The sequence below is a fragment of the Rhinolophus sinicus genome, chromosome 4 (assembly GCF_057876585.1).
Source record: "Rhinolophus sinicus isolate RSI-liver-muscle chromosome 4, RSI-T2T, whole genome shotgun sequence".
Taxonomy (NCBI): Eukaryota; Metazoa; Chordata; class Mammalia; order Chiroptera; family Rhinolophidae; genus Rhinolophus; species Rhinolophus sinicus.
In genome coordinates, this window is record NC_142504.1 from 78918399 (window position 1) to 78930593 (window position 12195).

The 12195-nt window shown below is 41.5% G+C and overlaps 1 pseudogene; it reads right to left on the bottom strand.

Annotated features, from left to right (window-relative positions):
* Positions 1–10097: 10097 nt before the first annotated feature.
* On the bottom strand, positions 10098–10650 carry LOC148758410 (ferritin light chain pseudogene; annotated as a pseudogene).
* Positions 10651–12195: the final 1545 nt, after the last annotated feature.

A 12195-nucleotide genomic window follows, 5' to 3' on the forward strand; every position in this document is an offset into this window, starting at 1 on the left:
GTTTGGAAGGGATTTAACCAATGGCTAACATCCCTGCTTCCCCTACCTCGAACTGAAGATCAGTGCCAGCTCTGTGCATGAAGCATTATTCATACTGTCTCTTTACACAGCAGTTAACCTTACTTGTCACTGCTTCCGGTGGGAGATCAAGAGCATTGAAATTATGGAGGCGGCACAATAAATCATGGTCACTTCTTGACATGGCCAGACAAAGCAGCTGGAAAGAGCCTCACCACAATGTCAGCTCAAAGTTGAAATGCAAAGTTTGAACATCTTAATTTTCTCTCCTTTTCTATTGTTGTCCTGAATGTTTCTCCTTCCCCCCATGACTCAAATGAGTGAATAGGAGATTGATCTTGGCAGCTTGGTGGATTAATTCACCATGCGTGGTTTTGCTTTCTTTCATTTGTTTTTTTTCTCTCTCCAAATGTGAACCTTGTGGCTTATGAATGAAATAATTGAGCAAACCTACGCTGAGATAGTGAAAGAATTGTTTTTACCCACGAAATCTCAAGTTTTAGTCTCTTGCTTTCTAAACACAAATTCTCTTAGGCTATCTCCTCAGGACCTAGCAGTGCACCTGGGACATAGCAGGAAATTATCAAGTGCTTGGGAAATGAATGGGTGGCAGTCTGGCCTACAAGCTCTCTCATGCTTGCTTTTGTTTCTCCTGTTCTTTACCGAGATCTGTTCAACTGACCCTTCAAGTATCTCCTACACATCAACTGGTTAAACAGAAGAATTGCCTTCTTTGTTTAGTTCTTTTTCTATCCAACTTGGACCCCAAAGCCTATAAATGACTATAACTACATATGTCCCCTTATGAGGGTTTAGAATTATGACCCATCTGCATTCAGTTATCTTGTTTCTTGACTCCTAATACTGGATAATTGGATTTTATGAAAGCTATAAATCTCTCCTCAGAAAAATACAGACACATAGAGCATACAGAATTTGGCATATGATTTTTGGGGGGACTTTTTGGGAACATATTCATGGATCTAAGATAAAGACAATACCTTTTGTAATTGCTCATTTAATTATTGATAGTTACTGCTGGGGAACAGGGTCTTTTTCGACTCCTATTCAGTTTTTTTTTTTTTTTTTTTTTTTAAGATTTTATTGGGGAAGGGGAACAGGACTTTATTGGGGAACAGTGTGTACTTCCAGGACTTTTTTCCAAGTCAAGTTGTTGTCCTTTCAATCTTAGTTGTGGAGGGTTCTGTTCAGCTTCAAGTTGTCCTTTCAGCCTTAGTTGTGGAGGGCGCAGCTCAGCTCCAGGTCCAGTTGCTGTTTTCTAGTTGCAGGGGGCACAGCCCACCATCCCTTGCGGGAGTCGTCAAACCGGCAACCTTGTGGTTGAGAGGACGCGCTCCAACCAACTGAGCCATCTGGGAGCTCAGCGGCAGCTCAGCTCAAGATGTCGTGTTCAATTTTAGTTGCAGGGGGCGCTGCCCACCATCCCTTGTGGGACTAGAGGAATTGAACTGGCAACCTTGTGGTTGAGAGCCCACTGGCCCATGTGGGAATCGAACCGGCAGCCTTCGGAGTTAGGAGCATGGAGCTCTAACCGCCTGAGCCACCGGGCCGGCCCGACTCCTATTCAGTTTTTAACACACTGCAGTATGGTTTCTCACCACCAGCCCCTTGAAACTACTCTGCAGAAGGGCGGAAGTGTCCTCCAAAACCACCTAGCTGCAAATCCCTGCATCCAATCTTCAGCTACGTAAAGGCTTGGCAGCGTTTAATGTTATTGTCTTCTTTTCTTCCAGCTTTTATTTTCTTGACTTTTGTAATGCCATTCTTGGGCTTTTCCTTCTTCATTTCTTTCCTGGCTTCTCTTTGTCTGCTCTACCCTTAAATGTTCATCTTCCTAAGAGCTCTATTCCTAGTCCTTTTTTCTCACACTGTGCATCCTCTTTCTGAGGAATCTTATCTCCATTTGTGATTTCAGCCACTACTCTACACTGATGACATCCAAATGCGTGTCACAGCCCAGATGTCTCTCCTGTACATTCCCCATCTCTTTCTCTGAATCTGCCAGTGGGATGGTCCACTGAGATCTTCTATGGAACCTTACTTTCAACATACCCATTAGAGGGAGAACACTTATTCTTCACTTCTTTTGTTTTCTTCCAATGGGGAGTTATGCTCATCAACATGACCCTATTAGCCTCTCTCAAACCTCTCTCCATTTTGGAGAGGCGAAACCTCCCTGACGGGTGAGATGCTCTCAGAGACCATGTGCTCCTGATTGTTCTTGATCAGCAGGAAGTGTAGGGGCAAAGGCCTGGCACCTATCCGAGGAGCCAAAGGACACTCAGTTCTCCCAGGTGGGGACGATAGTCTAATTCAGTGGCTCCATGTTAGGAAGGCCACTGGCCTACAGGTGTGCACTATGTTGAATAACATCAATTTTATTTTAAACAAAGGGGACATTTTTGTGTCCTATTTGCTTTACTCTTTTGTTGTGTTTGTTAATTGGTTCAGAACCCCAGGCTTGGAAAAGCTTGGAAAGGTAGAGGAGTGGGATTAGGACTTTGAAGTGCTAAAGTTATCCCAAACTTCATTCATCATGTTCTCATGGGTTTTTTTTTTTCTGGAATTTGCTTCTCCTCTGGTTTCTTTTATCTTTCTCAGGCCAGATTTCTTTTTTTCTCTCAGTGGTCTTTCTAGAACTTAGCTATCTCCAATAAAAATTTCCTGAAATCACCCTTAACCTGTGTTAATGGAAAACTGGGGAGATTTCATCCAGTTTGACTATTCTGTCTCAAGAGTACAAATGAACCAACACATAGGTTCTTTTAAGACCTATTGAGGGAGAAAAAGAAGGATGTCTTAGTTATGCCTGTGACCTGTGTAACTGAGTGAAATTTCTCTAGGTTCTGTGAGGCAATCGAAAGGAGGTAGAAAACAGAGATCTTGTTCTCATAAAGTTTATCCTTTAAGAAGGAGAGCTGCATAAACAAAACATATATAAAACCACAAATGATGCTAAAATATTGAGCTATACCGGAGATCTGCAGGAAGGATTTCAAACAGAAATGAGAGTATTGGCACGATTGGATGGGGTGGGAAGGCTGAGCATGTTAGCACGTAGCACCATTAACTACTGTTATTATCATTCATGGAGGAGATGAATGTATTGTTGGAGTAGGTGAGGAGACCTGACGTATGCTTGCCTCCAATGTCCAAATAAATTTCTTAGAACCCCAAGACTTCTTAGTTTGAGACTGCTTCTGTGCTGTGTTAGTTACCTTGGTCGACTTACTATGTAGATATGGACCTGGTTTCTGTTTTGTTTAATTCTTTTCCAAACGTTATATACATGCTCACCTAAGTCCAGCACATATGAACTCAGTTCACATACAATAAAAAGTATCATATTCTGTATTTCCTTTAAATTAATATAAATCTGCTGTGAAGCCCCTATTCCACAGGATGTCTAGAAATTCAGTTTTGGTTATGCTCTCAGCCCTGAACTGTGCCACGGATTTGGGACTTCGAGCCTGGATATCAGAGAAGACCATCTGGTCACTATTCACCAGTCCGCTCCTCTAACTGCAGAAACTTTTAGTGTCCTGGTCTTCAGACTGAGAGACTCTGTTACTTGAACGGAGTGCTTACAGCAGAGGAATCCCGGAGGCGGCCGAGCAATTGCTGCCTCAGTTCTGTCCTCCTTAGGTATCCCTCAGAGCGACTCCTAGTTCTTATCACCTTCCTGCTTCAATGAATCACACAGTTCTCTCTCCATCTCCAAATGTATATTTCTCTGTGTCATGGTCTGACTTATGTTCTCCCCCAAATCTATATGTTGAAATCCTTACCTCTAGCACATGAGAAGCTGACTATTTGGAGGTAGGGCCTTTAAAGAGGTAATTCAGTTAAAATGACATGATCAGGGAGGTCCCTAATCCCCTATGACAGGTGTCTTTATAAAATGAGGAGGTTAGGATACAGACACATCCAGAGAAAAGACCAGGTGAAGACACAGAGAGGCTAGGCTGCCAACTACAAGCCAAGGAGAGAGACCTCAGAAGAACCAACACTGCTGACACCTTGAATTTGGATTTCAAGCCTCCAGAACTGTGGGAAAATAAATATCTGTTGTTTATGTCCCCTAGTCTGGTCCTTTGTTATGGCAGCCCTAGCAGACTAATATACTTTGTATCCTTTTTTTTTTTTTTTCTTCCTTGATCAGCTCCGGTATTTACAAAAGGAGGAAAATCGATTGCCTTTGAGTAGCTTCTGTGTTCCCTCTCAAATTTCTGAGGCAGGAAAATAGTAAGGACATTGCTATTTGGAAGGAGTGGCAGAGTGGAGGAGGGGCAAATGCACCGAGAACACAAGCAAATTGATGTCTCCATAGCCTGCTTTCTGTTTCCACACCTTTGTTTCTTCACTCCTGCCTTCTTTCTTTATGAGTAATAGGTTTTCTTGCTTTATCTTCTCCCCCACCCATCCTTATTAAACACCCATTTGCCTGGTGCAAAGTTCTAGATGTATAATTATCCTTGAACTGAAGGTGATAAGGAGGATTGGGAAATTTGGGGGCAATGACATACTAGACCCCAATATGACTTCTGGCAACATTTTGTCTCAGGAGGTGAGTGGGGTTTTAGAGATATTGTTCAGAATGTGGTTAGTCAAAGGTTATTTCATAGAGATATCCTCAATATTTATTGAGGCTCTGGCCATGCTGTTAACCAAGTGAGCCAATTGATTGTTGAGCCCAGTTTCCACATTCATATTAAAAGTCAATTGGAAAAGACAGGATTTCCAAGTAGTTTATAGCCCACTTTATTTTCCTTCCTTTCTACCACCCCATGATTTTGGTAATTCTAAATACTCTGATTGAGGGAAAACATTGTCTAATGATATTAAAATGTACAGTCACTGATAAACTGTGACCAGTTCTTGGCTTTTTGCAAGAGCTGGGAATATTAAGATGTCATTAAATATTTTATCTCCCTTCCTTCATGTTACAACTTTAATGTTGTATTCAGAGATCATTATTCAGTAATGCTGGCAAGCCTCCTCTCCTTTGAAGCCATTCTTTACAAGAGCATCTAATATTCATTATTACTCTTTGCTGCCTGCTTTTTTCCATGATATACACCGCCCCCCAACCAAACAGAAAAAGAGGTTTTACTGAGAGCTAACCATTTTAGGTAGGACATGTGTATCATAGGCAATTATAAATAAAAACAATCCAGATTTGCCATTATTTCCCATGGAAATTGGTAGGGTGCATTTTAGAACAAAATGTATTTTTACTTTAAAATGTGTTTTGGGGCTGGTGCTCTGAGATTATATACATATATTACTTTCCAAGAATGGATCTGTATGGTAGTTATGTCTTCATCTCTATAATAGGATAGTAAGGGAGCAGGCTGCGGAAAGAAAAGAAGGCATGCAACAAAACTGTGAGATCCACCCATGTTGTTGCAAATGGCACTATTTCATCTTTTCTTATGGCAGAATAGTATTCTGTTGAGTATATATACCACATCTTCTTTATCCAATCATCTGTCGAAGGACACTTTGGTTGTTTCCATGTCTTGACCAGTGTAAATAAAGCTGCAGTGAACATCAGAGCACATATATCTTCACGGATAAATGTTTTCAGATTTTTGGGGTAGATACTCAGGAGAGGTATTGCTGGGTCATATGGCAATTCTAGTCTTAATTTTTTGAGGAAGGGGAATTGACTCTGGGTGGTGAACACACAATGTGGTATGTAGATGATGTATTACAGAATTGTACACCTGAAACCTATGTAACTTTACTAAAATTGTCACCCCAATAAACTTTAAATGAGAGAAAAAAACCACAACAACTGTGAGAGACTAGGAGGAAGAAGGAAAAATGTTTGCAGAGCGGAGTCATGGATGATATCTCCAAGTTTCCCTCCCTAGAGATTATTTTTAACAATGAGATCATCCATGTCCTACTGGGAGGGCTTAAGAGTTGCTTTAATAAAGGTTAAAAAATATGAAGAAAAAAATGAATTCAGGTGCCCTGGAGGTCCTTGTGTTTTACAGCCTCTGTAGGAGGCAGCCCCACAGGGATTCCTCTCAAGATTTGACAACCAACAGAGTCACTCTTGAACAGTTTGCTTTCAATCTCACAATTGATCATCTTTCTGTCATTGATACGGTCACTAGGAAGCTTGAAGTCACGCTCTGGGCTCACCTCTCCCAACTAGACAGGGTCCCATGGCTACCCATGTCTGCCTTCTGATCTTACCTCTGGCTTTCACCAACTTCCTATCCTCATTTACCTTTGCCGTGATTCCCTCACCTATTTTATTCTTTTGTAATGTATATACTTTTGTTAAGTTGCCTGAGATCCTTTGTGGATTGAGGTGAGGGTAAGAAAGAAAGACAATGAATTATGGAGTTTTCATTGTGCCTGACAGTTCTGTGTAATAGGATATTGGGAGTTTGGCTGCGATTAGGGATTTCTCCTTCCACAGTAGCTTGTGTTTTGCACTCATTAGACACTTGTGGCTATTTTTGGACACTAAAATTGGGACACATGTTCTGAAGTAGGGTCTGATACAATGACAATAGGACAGAATTTTTGCAATAGGCCTGCTAAATAGAGGATGAATTGTCATAATATCTATAGATTAAATAATACATAAAGAGCCAAGGAGAAGCCAGAGAAAAGAATATAAATTTCTACAAAACTTGAAAGAATTTAAGTTTTATTTGATGAGTTACAGATAAAGTAATTTTATAATTCATAGCATTAAACTGCGACTTAGAATTTTTTTTTAACCAAGACTGAAACATATCTTGGGTGAGAAGAATTTAGTAATTTATAAAACAAAAGACTGTCATATTTTCCTCCTTCTCCATGCCCATCAAGAGTGCATTTTGAGATGTACTTTATCAGATCTGATCCGAAACCCTTCTTGACTGCTCTTTCTCCTTTTAAGAGCAGATGTCTCCATGACAAATACACTATCCCCTGAATGACATCAATGGGATTTTTGACTCATACCAGGACAAAGAGATTGGTTTTGGCTAGCTGTTGGTGACTTGGCATTTCAGCTCTAATTCTGAATTTTATGATACACCAGTGTTTCTGTTTTTTTTTTTTTTTGTTTTTTTTTTGCTTTTAACTTAGAATAGAGGTAGGGCTGAGCCTTTCACCACTCTCCCAGGAGGCTCACTGCCGTCAGCCTGCATTCCAGTGCACTGTCTCACAGCCTCTCCTGAGGTTTCTGGAGTTAATGAAGTCAATCAAAATCTCTGAGCAAAATAGTTTCAGTCCCTGGAGGTAGAGTATGCCATGTGGGATGATGCCCAGATAGGAAACCATGATCACATGTCCCAAGGGCACAAATATTTGCTCAGGGTCTGAGCTAGGGCAGGTGTGAAAACCTTGCTTTTAAAATGTAAGAGGTTTCGTGTGCACTTTGTGGAAATGCAGTTCTTTATCTTAAGAAACGTTTTAGGAAGCATATTGGCAATACAAAGCATTTGGATAAAAATAGTGATGCTATTAGTCACAATCCACCCTGTGCCTGAGTCTTTAGGAGGTACGTGCATGAAGTGCATGATAAAATACATTTAATCTAATCACCACCAGAGATTGAGAGGTGTGTGCTCATATAAATGTCAAGTTGGGACACAATTTAGCTGATCTCTGGGGTTTATCGCTATTGCCAGACTCCCTCTTTATTTGATCTGGTGAAGGAAATGAAATGTGTTTCTGGTTCTAAACCAGGTAAGAGCAGGAGATTAGGATCTGTGAGTTTCTCATTTGGATACAATAATCATGCAGCCGGCCCTGATTTAAGGAGGCTGCAAGGTCCACTGTATGCAGTACTAGGGATCAACAGAAAGGAACCAAGATCATATTATCTTGGTCTGGCTGTTATCTATTAGCTGGTGGTTGTCTCCTTGACGACATTATTAGATGTATGGAAGGTAGTGGAGCAGAGGTTAGTTAAAAAACAAAAACAAAATTGTACTTAAATATTAGAGGGGAGAACCCTCTTTGTGTACACTTGAACCTGGTCATTATTCTCAGCTATGTGAGAGCTGAACATCCAATTTACTTGCATTTGAGATGCTTAAATAAGGAGATCTCATCCAGAAATAAAATGGCCTCTGGTAAAGAAGATAGCTGTTGACCGCATGTCAGGAAAATCAGGGCTCCATTATGCTGCCCTTTGGGCTTTGAAAGTACATCTTGAAGAACAGTGTAGAATATTTTTGTCAACTGGGGTGACTTTGCCTCAGAGGGGACATTTGGCAATGTCAGGAGACATTTTTAATTGTCACATTTGGGGGGGATGGGTGTTGCTGGCATCTAGAGAATACAGGCCAGAGATGCTAATAAACATCCTACAAAGCAAAGGACAGCCCCTCACAACAGAAAATTATCTGGCCTATAATGTCAGTAGTGCTGAGGTTGAGAATGTTTGGTTTAGTGGAACATACATATTGCTTTTCCTTACATATAGCATTTACTGAACTAAATGAATGAATAAAAAGAAAAAGAGAGACTTGTCTCATCTTTCTAAATAAATGCAAGTTATATGATAACTGGGGTATTAGTATTCTAGGTGTGCTGCAGAGACAAATTTTCAGCGGCATTCATTCCATTATATTCTGAAATTGCACAGTGTACATAGCTTTTTAATGGCATGAAAGAAGTAAAAAAAAAAAAAAAGCTTACAGAAGTCCTGTTCACAATACGAAATTAGATACATCCAAAATTTCAATTTGCAGCATCTTTAATCCTATGCCCCTTAAAATACATTTTTAGGAATAGTTACAACTCACTGTTCCAATCATGTACATATTCATAAGAACATATTTCAACCTCCTCTATATGTAGACCCAGAAGGGAACATTTTCAGCGCGATGGAATATTACATAAAGCAGTTAATGCCTTGAAAATGGATCATTTCATAAAATGTTGCTGTAAATATTTTTATTCAGTACACCAAGTTTTGGTTGGCAGGTCCCCACACTCTTTTGCTTCTGCTGAGGCATGCGCACTCCAGGCCCTGCCTCCATACGCACTGCTTGCAGCATAAACAATCTCTGTGTAGCACAGCAAAAACTTACGATGACCACCAACTCCATCCTGTCGTGCTTATAGGCTAAAAATTAGTTCCCTTCATATGTGACCATCTTGTAGAACTGACTTCTAAATGGAATAGCTTTTTTTTTCTTTTTCATTGTAGTTTGGTCTTGCATTTTCGTTTTAAGAGAAATTAGTTCTAATTAGCAATGAATGCTCTGTAGTATATACCAGGTGTGCATTTACATGGTTGCTGGTATTATGTTTTGATCAGACAGGGTTAAAACTGTTTAGTTATTATTATTATTTTTTGTTAAGAGTCTAATACCTTCAATCCTGAAGTCTCCGCTGGTGTGAAGTCAACCTGGAAATCTCTGAGGTGACCAGTGTTCCTTAAGACCTTTTGTGGAGAACAGCATAACTGCATTTACCTTTTGCCTAATGGTGTCCAATAGGGCTCCAATTCTGAGACTTGGGGCCAGTTAAATGATTCAAATAGGGAGACAGCATAGCATAGTGATTAAAACGACTGGTTTTGGAATTGTGGCTCTAGCGTGCAGTAAATTTTGTGGATATTGAGCAAGTTACCTAGCATATAGTAAATTATGTGGATATTGAGCAAGTTACTTAATTTAAATGGGCCTCAAGTTTTTAATTTATAGAATGGAGATCATAACATTGCATAGGTGGCCAGGAGGATTCACAAGGGCCCAATAAATGGTAGCTTTGAGAAAATGAGAGATGCATATGCTCTTCATTTGGTTACCTCTCCTCCATTATTTGCCTTCCTTACATTGATGAGAAATATTGGTCATCAATGAGAGCTGGGCACCTAGTCTTTCATCGTTCAATATTCCCTTCCCTATATCCATTAAGGAATTAGTCAGCTTACTCTTGTTCCACCTTTTTTTCTTTTCTGCAAAAAGCTTTATTGTTTGAGTTTGGTCCACTGGCATGGAAGAGGACACCAGGGTGGTTAGAATGCTGCCTAGTGGTTACAGGAAGAGGCTCAGGCAGAAGCCCAACACCAAGGGGATGCAAAGGGCTCCTCAAAGTCCTCTGAGCTTCAAAGGCTTCTTGTTATGCTTGAGGGTGAGCCTTTCGAAGAGATAGTTGCCCAGCCCAGCCTGGGGGCTGGGCAGCCTGGGGAGATTAGTCAGGTGGTTGCCTATCTTCTTCATGAGTTTCACCTCCTCATCTAGGAAGTGGCTCATTAGAAAGTCACAGAGATGTGGGTCTGTGTGGGCAGAACCCAGGGCATGGAGGTCCCAAAAGGCCTAGTTCAAGTTCTTCTCCATGACCATGGTAGCTTCCATGCCATTCTGGGGTTTACCACACTCATCTTGGGAGGGTTTCTTCAGGTCCTGGAAGAGGGTGTGGCCACCACACTGGTTTTGCATCTTCAAGAGATGCTCAGCACTCTTGTGCTTCTCCTCGGCCAACTCTAGGAAGAAGTAGCCTAAGCCTTTGAGTCACATTGTTGTGGTCAAAATGGAAGCTCAGAGAGAGGTAGGTATAGGAGGTCTGCAGGTGCAGGTTGATGAGGTGGTTGACTGTGGTCTCCGTCTTGGTAGAATAATTCTGATGAACTTTGGAGCTCATGGTTGCTCTGCAATAAGGAGTTAAGCTCAAAAAATGGTGTTGGCTGGTCTCAGAGGCTGAGGATGGCTGAGATGGTTCCAACGGTTGCAACTGGAAAAGAGGTTGGAGGGTGGTCGGAGGCTGGAAGAAGGGTCGTCCCTGTGTCTGTTTGATTCAAACACCATTGAAGCAAGAGATAGATCCTCAGGACCGCCAAGGGCACTGCCACTCTTGTTCCACTCTTCATCTGCACCTTTTTGACTGTTCTCTGTCAAAGGGCAGAAATCATTGACTCTTCCAGGTGCCAAATTACTGATCTTTCTTTACACCCATTTCCCAACCTGAATGATCTCTTGGTGAGTTTAAAGCAACCACTCTCCTCCCCTCCCCTCCCCTCCCCTCCCCTCCCCTCCCCTCCCCTCCCCTCCCCTCCCCTCCCCTCCCCTCCCCTCCCCTCCCCTCCCCTCCCCTCCCCTCCCCTCCCCTCCCCTCCCCTCCCCTCCCCTCCCCTCCCCTCCCCTCCCCTCCCCTCCCCTCCTCTCCTCTCCTCTCCTCTCCTCTCCTCTCCTCTCCATAACCTTCCAGATCCCTGTTTCATCCCCTGTTCATACCCTGCCAGGCCTGATCATTTTTCTCATCATGGTCAGGTGGTGGGCCTTGTTTCTTTTTGACATGATCAGAAATCAGGGATCTTGCAGGACCTGCTTGACGTTTGATGATTCACTCTTATCTTCCACTTTGCTCTTCCAAGGCCAGTTCTCGTTCCTATTCTTGATCTTTTTTTTTTTTTTTTTTTTTTTTTTTTTTTGTGGTGGTGGGGTGGGGGTGCGCCCAGGGAGCGGCTAGTCTGGGTTGGCCCATGTTTGGATGTGATTGATAATCTGAAGCTACTTCTCTAATTGGAAGCTTTGGTTACCAATTTGTTGTTAAGGCCTCAGTCTCTTTCTTCTTGTTGATTGGAAAGATGGTGGGTGTCTCATTTCTTTGATAAGAGGTAGAGGTAACTCTGCAACATTTGATAGCTCTCCCAGATTAGGAGCTTTTTGGAAAGGAACAACGTTTTGTCCATCATTTTGTCCTCAGAGCCAAGAGTGTAGAAGGTGTGGAATAGACATTTGCTAAATGAATGAGAGAAATGTAGATAAATAAGTCCCTTATTTGGTTTTGTTCTTGTTTGGGATATTGAGTGTTCTTTGGCAGAGGGGTGGAGTATGTAGGGTGTAGGAATGGATGGAGGAGGGAGGTTTAGCACACTGAGGTCTTATATATGCTACTTCAGGCAGTTAGAATCCATGTGACAGGTGATAGAAAGCCACTGCAGAGATTTTAGCTGAGAAATGATGCCATTATTAAAAGGTATCAATATGTCTAATATTTTAAAAGTTGCCTTGAAATCCTCAAAAACACTCAGAGAAAATTATTTTAAATTGATTTTTACTTAAAACAGTTTTATTTCTGTATCATGCATTTTATGTTATGTAGTGAATTAAATCAAATCAAATGACAGAGTGTGGCTGGCACCCATTATCACGGATGCAGAAGGCCTCTTTCTTTGGTCTCAGATTG